Source organism: Danio rerio, chromosome 7 (genome assembly GCF_049306965.1).
Source record: "Danio rerio strain Tuebingen ecotype United States chromosome 7, GRCz12tu, whole genome shotgun sequence".
In the NCBI taxonomy this organism is placed as follows: Eukaryota; Metazoa; Chordata; class Actinopteri; order Cypriniformes; family Danionidae; genus Danio; species Danio rerio.
This window is the reverse complement of record NC_133182.1, coordinates 28,389,711-28,402,890: the sequence shown is the minus strand read 5'-3', so window position 1 is coordinate 28,402,890 and position 13,180 is coordinate 28,389,711. Positions and strand designations below refer to the sequence as shown.

Below are 13,180 nucleotides of genomic sequence, written 5' to 3'. Positions count from 1 at the left end.
CACATACACTACAGCCAATTTAGCTTATTCAATGTACAGTACCTGTACCACATGTCTTTGGACTGTCAGGGAAACCGGAGCACTTGGAGGAAACCCATGCGAGCACAGGGAGAACATGCAAACTCCATACAGAAATACCAACTGACCCTGCCGGGACTCGAACCAGCAACCTTCTTGCTGTGAGGCGATTGTGCTACCCACTGCGCCATCGTGCTGCCCAGGCCTCTTTCGTTTAACCCTTTTAAATGTATTACTACTCTTGCACTAATTTATGTTTTCAATTTGTTCTTTTATAGTAGAAGATGCATTAATCAAGCTACGAAATGCTTGTTTTATTATGAATAAAGGGCCCTGTTAGGAATGAGGCCTTGAGTGTGTTGTTGCTTTTATAAGGGCAGTACATAATTTATGCATTAATGTGTTTTTCATTAAAATATTATTATTTCTTTTTTTGATGAAGCACATTCATGAAGTGCCTTCGTTTTGCTAGAACGTTGCTATGAAACAAAAATCTCCTTTTGCAGCCATGTATATAATAATAGATCATCGGGGGTGAGGTTTTAATCGGCTAATAAAAGCAGTTGATATGAATATTATTATCTTTTAGGTTTTATAATATTTAATTTGGGCGTAGCACAATCGCCTCACAGCAAGAAGGTCACTAGTTCAAGCCTTGGCTGGGTCAGTTGGCATTTCTGTGTAGAGTTTGCATGTTCTCCCCGTGTTCGGGTGGGTTTTCTCTGGGTGCTCCGGTTTTCTCCACAGTAATAAAGACATGCGCTAAACTAAATTGTTCATAGTGTATGTGTGAATGAGAGTGTATGGGTGTTTCCCGGCGATGGGTTGCAGCTGGAAGGGCATCCGCTGTGTAAAACATACAGTATGCTGAATAAGTTGGCGATTCTTTCCGCTATGGCGGCCCCAGACTAATAAAGGTACTAAGCTGAAAAGCAAATGAATGAATAAATGAATATTTCATTCATTTAATTGGGGAAGCACTGGAATGTTACACTCCTGGTATCAGTTCACATGTTTGTGTGATTGCAATTAATTAGTTAATATATTTAATAATTAATTGCAGTTATTCTTTTTTCAATTCTTTTGGAACAAAATGTCCATGAAGTGTTTGAAAAAATCAGTTTATGTATACAAAATACCAGTTGTTGGAGTTGATTTTCTGTTTCTGTCAGGCTCACTGATGCTAAATTTGTTTAATAATTAAGAATAATAATTAAAAATAAATAAATGTAGCAAATAAATAAATTAATCAAAATGTAAAATATTTCTTTTAAACTACCTGTTTTATTTTTAAATATATTATAATTTATTTGTGTAACATTGCTGTATTTTCAGTATCATTAATCCAGTGATCCTTTAGAAATTATTTTAATATGCTGATTCAGTAAATAAAAGAAAGATTTTTTATTATTATCAATGCTGAAAACAGTTGTCTTAACTCTTTTTGGGAAACTATGATACAATTTTACCCCAATAACACTTTTTTAATGTCTTCAAGCTTAAAACACTTTCGATCCAAGACAAGAATTGATCAAAAGTAGCATTGATTATTCTTTATAGTGATCAAACAAACCACTGTTCTGTGCTTGAGCCGACCTGATTTGCCCTGAAGTGATAATATTAATTGTGATGCTAAATGTTGGGAGACACGGTGGCTCAGTGGTTAGCACAGTCGTTTCACAGCTAGAAGCTCGCTGGTTCAAGTCCCAGCTTGGCATTTCTGTGTGGAGTTTGCATGCTTTCCCCGTGGTCGCGTGGGTTTCCTCTAGGTGTTTCAGTTTCCCCACAGTCCAAAGACATGCGCTGAATTGAATTGAATAAATTCATAAAGGTGAATTGATTAAATTAAACTGTCCATAGTGTATGTGTGTGAATGAGTGTGTATGGATGTTATCCTTTGGACAGTACTGGGTTACAGCTGGAAAGGCATCCGCTGTATAAGACATATGCTGGATAAGTTGGCGGTTCATTCTGCTGTGGCGACCCATGATAAATAAAAAGACTAAGCTGAAGGAAAATGAATGAATAAATGAATGCTAAATGTTAATTATATAATGGTAATTTCAGTGTTAATCTGATATATCTGACAAAATGGGATAAGCTTTTTTTATTTTTCCTCTCTTTAAAAGTTCTAAAAGATGTCAAAGTAGGATTAGAACATTCTATATGGAAGTCACAATCCTTGTGATACAAACAGTGAAACATTCCAGTTCCAAAAATCATTACTCTTGGCTTGTCCAATCAAAGCGGACTGGAACTATATCGCGTAATACGGAACTAAGCTCAGTGATTGTTCAGTGTGAGACTTATATAACTCTAAACGGACTGAGCAGAGAGATACCACTGGATGGAGCTGTAGAAAACACCAAACACTGTCACGCTAGGAACAGAGACAAGTGTTGGATCACAATAGACCCGTATTGAGTTTCCTGTGTGTCTGGCCGTGGTCACTTTTGATGGATTGAGCCATTAAATAATTATAATGTATGACAGTGTTTATTACCCGTACACAATGAATCATATCCACAAGCTGATCTGAGTGATTGTAGTACAAGAAGATGGACTTTCGACTACCATCGGCCAAACTTATCTATTGATGCTGGGGGGGGGGAAAAAAGGTGAAGATAACAATGATTTATTTGCGTAAAGAAATTCTCAACCCCCTTAAAGCTGGGGAGTGAATTTGCATAAGGCATGTTTGGAGAACCTTCTGTACGGCTAATGTCTTGTCAGTAGCAGGGATGGGATTTCAACATATGGCCCTCATTTTCTTGTGCCAGACTTTTAATTCATTATATCAGCAAGGAAGAGAGAGAGGGAGAGAGACAGACAGAGAGAGAGAGATCTTCAAATTGAATTGTGCTGGTGGAATGTGACCTGCAGTAAATTACAGGAGTGCATCTGTAGGCCTCGGGGAGAGAGTGAAGAGAGCAGAAATTTAGTAGATTAAAAAAAGAGGAAAAACTTGGTTGAAGTTCGGCTGGAGAAATGGCCCCGATATCTTCACATTGCTCTTTGCTAGCACATCCACACTTTAGTTTGTTGTAAAATTGATTTTTTTTTTGCTCCCCCCCCACCTTTTTTTTGGGAGATCTTTATCCTGCAAACTTTTCTTCCGAAAACCTAGTGTGCGCGCAGCAGGCAGGGTAGCATGGCAGCTGAGAAAGGGGGCATTTGTTTGGGACAAGCCGTAGAGGCACAGAAAATTAGAAAGGCGGCCAGTTGGAACAAGGTGCTTGCCTTCCTCCTCCTCTGCAGTAGTGTAGCCTGACAGATGGGCACCGGGGAGGAGGAGGAGGAGGGTTGGGGGTATTAAAAATTGGTCGCCTCTTTTAGATCCTGGAGGCACCGAGGGATGCGGAGATGCGGCCTGCTGTGTGTCTCCAGGAGTTTGCAGGTGTGCTGGAGTCGCTAATGTCACATGAGGTTGAGGAATAGAGAGAGAAGGGATTGTAAGCGCCCCCCCTCATGTCCCACCCATGCTGGACCCAGCATCTGCTCGTACAGGGAGCCGCATCTCAATAACCTTAATGGTGCTTCTCTTAATTAATCAGCTCATCTGTGGAGACTTGATACCTGCAGTCGAGTTGCTCCTAATGCACAGCATCCTCACCATGCCGCACATGACATTGTAGTAATGAGCTAATGCGGCTACAATGTCAGACCAACGTTGTAGGGACGTTATCTGTGGGAGCTCATCTCACATGCTGATGTCCCTGATCCCCTTCAATGCAAAGCGGAGCTAGTGTGGCGCATTAAGGTGCTGACACAACCACAGACGCGATTCTAAGGAGCAGAAATGCTCCGCCTCGAGTAAACATTCCAAACAGATGGCATTTTCAAAGCAAGCTTCATCAATCTTTGTTGACACTATCCCTCGTTTTTTTTTCTTTTTTTTTCAAACTGCTCTTATTTGGGATATTTGCAATTATAATGCATAAGCTCATTTGAATATCAAATTAATTAGCGAACACACTAGAGTAAATGCTTTTTTTATAAGTCCTTGTTAAAAGTGAAAAGTTCTCAACTACGGTCGGATGGCGTGTTAATTTACAGTGATATCTAATCCCACGTCGCCAGACATAAAAGGCATTACTATACATATTTTAATGGGGAGGTGGTTGTTTTCCAAGCAATTTTCTGCTACAGTACATTCTTAATTTATTCATATTTAATTTATTGGTCTCTGCATACCCACTCAGCAAAACTAATCAACAGCATGTAACAGGCCTCTTAAAGATACAGCGCTCTTTGGCAGGCGAGTGGCCCTCGTCTTTTTGAACGCCGAGGACAGGGCCGAGACGCACGCATGAACTCCCCCAAGGAGACTGTTTGATTCCCACAGACAACCTTTTGATAATTGAAAGCGAGAGAGCGAGAGGAAAAAGGAGTGAGAAATGTGGCCAGCCTTGAATCACCTGAAATATTTCAATTTTGCGGGTGCTGACCATCAGCCCCTGCTGCCAGAATGTCATCCACAGAGGACTGCTCTCCTCCCCCTCCTCTTTCTCATCCCTCGTTCCCTCTCCGCAAACTCTTCTGCCCTTGAATCTGATTCGTTTTTTTTCTCTCCTCCTCTCTCACTTGCTGCTTTGGCAATCATTTAACACAGTGTGACTTGAGTTCTTATCACCTGTGTGCACTGTATGCTCCAAATACCTATCGACCCATTGACACAGCGTAAGGAGGGACTTCGGGCAACCTTACACATGGAAATGATTTCAATTAATTACCATTTCCCCAGAGAAGGCCGAGTGGCGAGAAGAAGAGCGAGCGAGACAAAAGGTCCGGAGAACAGGAACATTCTTGCAGCGAGATGCACGCCATGTGTAATGAGCATTGTAAAGGTCATTTGACGCGTTTCTGTTGCTATGAATCAATTTCTTTTCGAGCACTTAATTCATGTTTTGCAGGCATTGTGTGGAGAGGGTGAACTGGCCAGAGTTTCGGCACAATGGCTGAGGGGACCCATAGGGTTACTGAAGAGGATGGAGAGGGACACTTTAATGAAATCGAGCATCAGATCTTCTATCATAGGAAAATCACTGCTGTCGACCCTCGTTGTAATTGGGGAGTTTAATATAGGCCTGTGATAAATCCAGCTCGATTACAAGGGCTACTTCAGATAAAACCCTAGTTGAAAAGTGTCCTGAGAGGACGTGAACGTTCACATCCTCCAAGCAGGTGTTCAAGTAGATTCTGTTTCAGCATAAAACACTGAGAAAAGTCCATGACATTTTCTGCTGAAGTTACTTGCCCTGCCAATTTGACAAAATTGTAAAAGATTTTTTATTTTGTTTGTGATAAATGTAAACATATCACACATTTTCAGTGCTAGATTTGAAATTTTCAGATTGGCAGATGGAAAAGACACTGATATGTTGTCTATAAACTCAGTAAACACGTTAATAAACCAACTTGTGATTGAAAACAGTGACATTACTGATTGTTTATGTTAAGTAACAGCTTTAGGATATATCCCAGCAAGCATTTGTGTGTTTAATAGACATCTAATAGACATAGGCTTGGCTAAAACAAGACTAAATTGGGCTGTCAGTGAAAATCTAATAGGCATCTAAGGATAGCCCAAAACTAGACTAGTCGTCAAATAGAAAGATTACACAGACTTTATATGTGTAGACATCCATTTCTTTTTATTTGATGACAAGTCTAGTTTGGCCTTTTCTTAGACATCTAGACAGGCAATATTTTGCCTTGTTTTAGCCAAGACAACTATGTTTAAATGACTATTAGACATCTATCAGACATCTTTTAAAAACAAAAAATGTTTGCTGGGATGCTCTGTGCGAATTGTTTGTATTAGGCAGTTGTTATAAAATGACTATAGATTTCACTATAACCAGTATGGGACTTTTGGGTAAGTAGTATAGATTCACAGTCTATTACCCAGACAATAGATACTCAAAATAATCCAACATTCACCAGTACAACTGACAGCAAATAGACAAACCCACCTTACCATATTACAGCAGCAATACAAAGCCATTTGTCTCATATCCAAATAGTATCGTTTATAAGTGCCCATAAAATTTAGGAGCACATGTTTTAAATCCAGAACATTAAGATTTGTAAAAATCTACATTATGTAACTGTGTACCAATCATACCAACATGATGTTTATCAGCACATGTTGTAGTTGCACCAGGGGGCCATTCTGTGTTTCCCCGAATCCGCCGATGTTGTTTGCATGCAGTTGCAGTGTTGTTTTAAGTTCTTTGTTGTTTTCAATTTGTCAAATACTCTAGAGAGAAATATATTATAGCGCACCATAGCCAGAAAAGTAAAAACACATTTGTTGTGATCAAAGAAGGGAATATTTAATATGTTTAGGTTTGAAAACGCAGATAATATTCATGTCAGGTCTTCAGGCTGTTTTAAAACTTTGCAGTAAAACAAAAAAGAAACAAAAGGAGTTGACACTTAAAAAGGCTGCAGCATTCTTTGAGTAAGCCTGAAGTTATAGCAACACCATACTCCTCATCATTTCCTATTCTCTTTGAAAGATTTAAACGCCCTCACAACAAATCCACCAGTTTGCATTAGCGCCAAACTAATCTCTGATCTCTTGCTTTTTTCCTCTTTGGTTTGAGGTGGGGGGGGTATGGCTCCATTAAATATGGATATAATGTCAAGATAAATGTAATTGGGTTAGAATTAAGGATGGTTCCTTGGTCGGATTACCCCTGTGAATACACAAGCTGAAAGCAACAGCAACATGATCATGCTGTTAATTAATTAGAAATAAATAAAGAAAACACTGAAATAAGAGCAAAATGCAACTTTGGTAGATTAAATGCAGGATTAATAGGCTGAAAAATATATGTGTAATACTCAAAACATCTTTCTGATTTGGCATTTCTTGGTTGCATTATGTGCTTCCATCCTGGCACATTTGGCATGTTCGCTTTGTAGCATGATGCATTTTATGCCTTGCTTTTATTTATTAGGCATATATGAACATGCAAATCCTGCTTCAATATGCACTAAAACAATAAGTCAGAAGTAGTCTGAGCAAGATGGTTTCAGATGGTTTGAAAATGAACTACACATGGAGCAAACCAACCCAAAAGACCAATAACCTGTGTGCCGCATTGTCTGATTCTGAGGAAGAACATCGGTTATCACAGCTGAAAAGCAAAGATCAATTCATTTTAAAATGCTTTGGAAAAACTGTGACGCAGAGGAATATAAACAAGCGACCAATGAGAGGACAGTTTTACTCACATATAGTACTGTACCACAAAAAACTTGACCCTTGACCACAAAACCCATCTTACTCTATGTTGGGTTGTTATAGTCGAAACACATTGTACATGTCAAAATGATCATTTAAAAAAAAATTTTATCTTTTATTTTATGCCTAAAGTAAAGTGTTAAGTAAAGATCTTTTTTACAGATGTGGGGCGCTGTTTCAGAACATGTCACTGTTTATGAATAGACTACATCAAAAAGAACACAAGAAATCTTGACAAACTATACATTAGTATAAAGCCACTACCCTCAAGCAGTCATTATAGCTAGTTGTTTTTCAATTGTAAGCTTTTAAAGAATGTATTTGCAAAATTTGTGTGTTGTACAGCACACGCTTATTAGAAATGGAGTACATACATATCATCATAACAAGACACACACGCATTCATTGCTGTTCATCGGGGTTCAAGTCCTCAGAACAGCCTAATATATTGTTTACTATGTTACTTATGCGTGAAAATGCCGTCTTTGAAGTAAAAAGCAAGACAATGTCATAGCTTACAGTTTTACGAACACAATGAGACCACGAACTTAATAAAAAGTCAAAGTTATAGTTATTAAAATCTAAACAAACCAGTGGTGTGTTTTGACATGTTGCATATGCCATCTGTGAGCCACTTTCATTCATTCATTCATTCATTCATTCATTCATTCATTCATTCATTCATTCATTCATTCATTCATTCATTCATTCGGCTTAGTCCATTTATTCAGCAGGGGTCACCAAAGCGGAATATACTTATCCAGCATATTTTTTTTACACACTGGATGTCCTTTCAGCTGCAACCCAGTACTAGGAAACCCCTATTTGCACTCATACACACATACTCTACGGACCTTTTTAGTTTATTCGATTAGCCTATAGCGCATTTCTTTGGACTGTGGGGGAAACCGGAGCACTCGGACTAAACCCACATGAACACGGGGAGAACATGTACACAGAAATGCCAGCTGACCCAGCCGGGACTCGAACCAGCAACATTCTTGCTGTGAAACGACTGCTGTGCTACACACTAAGCCACTGTGTTGCCTGAGCCAACTAAAACCAACTCTTTCATTAGTAATATGCATGAACTTCATCTGAACAACTTTGAAGGTAGTTTTTTTCAATACTTAGATTTTTTTTAACCCTTAGATCAGATGCCCACAATAGGGCCCGAGGGCCAACGCTCTGAGAGAAGAGTAAGAATAATGGGAATAATGGAGCGAATGCCTTTAATATAGATCGTAATTTCTAATTTAACGTTACCTTTTTTGTTTGTTTTATTGCTGATCTACAAAAGAAAAATAATAATAAAAAAAATGAAATGAAATGTTTCAATTACATGTTTGTAAATGAATCTGATTTTGTTAAATATAAAAATACTGACTTGATAAAGGACAATCCAGAAGACATCAGCGAGCAAATCAAGACAAAAAACAGGAGCAGCTTGACTAGTGTAACTCGTCAATAGTGCAATGTTTTTTTTTTTTTTTTGTTATTTGTATATATTAAATACATTAGGAAATTACCCATGGCGACTTTAATGGAATAGAGTTTGGTAAATTTACCTTCGGTCCACCACACTCAGTCAAGTTTGTTTTTTGGCCCTTTATAAGAAAAGGTTTGGGCACTTCTGCCTTAGATTCTAGATTTTCAAATAGTTCAGAAGATCACTGCAATCCTTTAAATAAAGCACATAAATAGAACGCTTATTTATTCAACTTTAATAATATGCATCAGAAAATTTAGCCTGAAAATTGACTGGATTTGTGGTCCGATTTCGAACTAAGAAGAAAAATCTATATTTTTAGGAGAAAAGCAATCAATCTACAAGTCTGAAATCATCAAATAAATCCCCATTCGCTCTCCAAGTATGTCTTGTGAATCTGTTGCCAGAAAGATTCCTCATTTCTTCGACCGGAATAGGGATCACATGTGGGATATGGAGTCTAACACTCAGACCCCTCTCACACCACTCTGGACCTGCTGAGATTGGTCTCTCTCCCCATTGCATTATTACCCATTATCACTCGGCCAGCCCAGTATAGAGTGACTGATAGAGAGATGACAGAGAAGACCTGAGCAGCAATAACGCATTATTAGCTTTTTCACAGCTACCTGGGCTGGATTTAGACTGGATATCCACAGGTTCTCTGAGGGCAGTCACAACAGCTGCTTTTCCACCACTGGAGTAACGTCCAGCACACAACAGGCAATGTGTTTATTTAGAGAATGCTTTATTTGGCTTTTAGTCTGTGACTCAGACCACTGCAGAATTAAAAATAACCTAGTTTTGCGCTCTGCTGTGCGCATTAAGAGCTCTATGCAGTCTATATACAGCGATCCATTATGAAACCTTTCATAATTAGTGTAATATCACAATGTGGCCCAAGTCGCGAGCAAATTCCTCAAGGGACTATGCTGTCGGGGCCTGTCTCCACAACAGTGACATTTCGCTTACATGCACATTGTCCCTTTTCAATCTTTTTATGTAAAACACTTTTATGCCACTCACCTATAGATGGATGAACTTTGCAGAAATCGATGATATAGATAAGCCATAGATCATACCAGTCAACAAGACTGACACAGAAGTGAATTCATTTAGGATAGGTGAAGTCAACAAGCGAATGTAATCATAATGAGGAAAAGTGAGTTATTCTTAATCAATAGCACAATTATGCTAATAGACTCTTTCGCAGAGGCTGGGGCTAAATTACCGTTCATGAAATATAGCTTGAGCTGACTTTTTCATTTCTCTATCACACAGTCCACTTTATAAAGTGAGAAGTCGCTAAAGGTGTATATGTTCTCGGACCCACTGAACACAAAAATCTATGATACACTGTAAAGTACAGTTTTTTGCTAATAGTAACTTCTTTTCCAAGCCAGTAACATTTCTTAATAGACTCATAATATAAAGGGAACCAGTCCAAATGCTGCCAGTGTAAAAGTGTGTTTAGTATCAAAAGCAGCTGGCTATAATTCTGCATACAGGATATGCCAAATTCACAAGCAGCAGTACTGTGTATATGTCTCTGTGTACAGTTTTTAGGCTGTGTGGGGATATTGGAACCTCTGCCTCCTTCATTCTTTGAGTTGAGCCATATTGGAAAAGGATTGTCTGATAGAGAATACAATATTTGTACCAAAGCTGGAGAGACAATGGCATTTGACTGTGTCCTTTGTGGAAAGCTGTGATATTGGCAGGATTGCTGGAGGTTTTATTTCCGAATTGGAAACTCAAAGATACATTTCAGCATTTGATTGCTTCATTCTATAGCTTGATGATGGAATTGGCTTTAAGGTCAATTCTTGGATTTATATGTAAGAGTCAATATTCAATTAACAAGTAGGAAAATCCTGTAATGTCTTTATAAAATTGTAAAAATATTATGAATATGGTTTAATTTTGCAGGTTAAAAAGTGAAAATAGACAATTTTCATTATCATGATCCTTAGATGCGACACGGTGGCTCAGTGGTTAGCACTGTCACAGCAAGAAGGTCGCTGGTTCCAGTCCCGGCTGGATCAGTTCGCATTTCTGTGTGGAGTATGCATGTTTTCTCTGTGTTCGTGTGGGTTTCCTCTGCATGCTCTGGTTTCCCCCACAGTTCAAAGACATAAACTAAACTGGCCATAGCGTATATGTGTGAATGAGTGTGTATAAATGTTTCCCAGTACTGGGTTGCAACTGGAAGGGCATTTGCTGTGTAAAACATATGCTATAGATAAGTTGGTGGTCCGTTCCATTGTGGCGACCCCTGATGAATACAGGGACTAAGCCAATGGAAAATTAATTAATACATGATCCTTACAAAGAACAATTAAGAATTTAAATACAAATTTTTTTTTTTAAAATACTATAGACATTCATATTTATAGATTTACATTTACAATTAAATGGTAAGGGTGTTTAAATGTAAGATTTTAATGTTTTTGAAAGAAGTTTTATATATTTATAAGTAAAAAGTACTGTAAAAATACTACTTGCGAAATAGTGTTAAAATATTGAAAATGTTTAATATATCTTATTCATGTGGTAGCATGATTTTTTCCAGTCCTTAAGGCCTGTTTTTACTGAGTGGTACGGTACGGGTCACCTTTATCAGGTTTGCATTTCCACTGCCTAAAGCAGGGGTGTCCACACTCAGTCCTGGAGGGCCGGTGTCCTGCAAAGTTTAGTTTCAACCTCAATCAGACACACCTAACCTAGCTAATCAAGCTCTTACCAGGTTTTCTAGCAGGATCCTTGTAGTTGTGTTGAGGCAAGTTGGAGCTAAAATCTGCAGGACACTGGCCCTCCAGGACCAAGTTTGGATACCTCTTGGCCTAAAGAGTACCAATGGTACCCTTTTGGTGGGCGTGGTGTACAACCGAAAGTTTCAGTCGATGTCATTCTCGCTTAAGGAAATGTCAAAGTATTTAGGTTCAAAAACAACAAGCAACATATAGCCTACAGTCAGTGCAAACCTCTCATCTGCATCTTTAATTTTCGCCAGCACATGTAACCGCAGTTAAAAGTAAATTCTGACATTTCGAGTTCATAACAGTCTAAAAATTGATCTAAAATTGGTCTAAAAAAGTTTATTTCAAATATAGACGATCACGCAAGCCTTTTCAAGAAAGTGAAACTGAACGTTCGAGGTTACAGAAGTAACCCTTCGTTCCCCGAGGAGGGGAACGGAAGTGCCATGAATGGGAGGATTCGGATCAGAAGCCGCTTATCTGGAGAGTATTGAACGGGCCAATGAATGAAATTAATTGGCAGCGTAAGCTTGCGCAGGTGTGCGACATCTGCAATCATCTCAGCATATAAGCACACCTGAAGCCAGCAGACGCCATCCTTTTAAGCTGAAGAGACTTTCAAACAGCTAAGGGACAGTCATTATGGCGACGGAATATGGCACTTCCGTTCCCCTCCTCGGGGAACGAAGGGTTACTTCTGTAACCTCGAACGTTCCCCTTCGGTTGGGGAACTTCAGTGCCATGAATGGGAGAATATGGAAAGCGCCACAATGACTGCACCTTACCAACACCCCCGATGAGGAGATAGTCAAGCAAGCGTGACGCACCCACATCATGGGGGGCGCGGTCCTCCAACGTGTCCCTGGCCCTAATTTATCCTACTTCAACAGAAGTTTTACGGATTTAGATATATTTTTTGGGAAGTCGTGAGCATCTAGATAATTCTAGGAAATACGACAGTACGTTGGGAAGCGTGCAATCCCGATAGGGAGGACGCTGCGGAGGCCATCCGTTACCCAAGGGGGGGATAGATGGCAGAATTTACCTATGGACTAGCCCTAAAAAGGGGGAGTACGCATAGCAAAGAGTGGTTAGCGGAGAGGGAAGACACGGGTCCGCCCAGGGGGGGGACTTAACCGTGGCGGAATAAGCATATGGGATCGCCTAGTGGGGATCACGCATAGCAGGCACCTATACCCAAAACGCGGGCTGACCAGCGGGCAGACCTACAACGTAGTGGGCCAGCAAGTGACTCCTCCGCTGAGTCAGTGCTGGGGGCCACGGAGGAATCTGCAGGGCTCACCTGACGGGGAACTTTACTGACAGATAAAAAAGGCGCACGTACCTCCGTGTTAGGGAGAATGGCGCAGCAAGCGTGTTTCAACACCCTACCGAGTTGTCTCCTCAATCACCAAAGGGTTACCTAATACCCTTGAGGAAACCGGCTCCACTCGCAGATTGTAAAACCTTGCAAATGTGTTGGGTGTCGCCCAGCCCGCAGCTCTACAGATGTCTGTTAGAGAGGCGCCGCGTGCACGCGCCCAAGAGGATGCAACGCTCCGAGTGGAGTGTGCACGTACTCCCGGGGGACACGGCTGACCTCGACTCGAATAAGCGAGTGAAATGGCATCCACAATCCAGTGGGATAATCTTTGTTTC

General features: G+C 39.9%; 1 long non-coding RNA gene across 1 annotated transcript in view; it reads right to left on the bottom strand.

Moving 5' to 3' along the window:
* LOC141375373 (uncharacterized) overlaps window positions 1-13,180 on the bottom strand; it is a 129,108-nt gene that overhangs the window by 90,761 nt on the left and 25,167 nt on the right. The gene's annotated exons all lie outside the window — the stretch shown is intronic.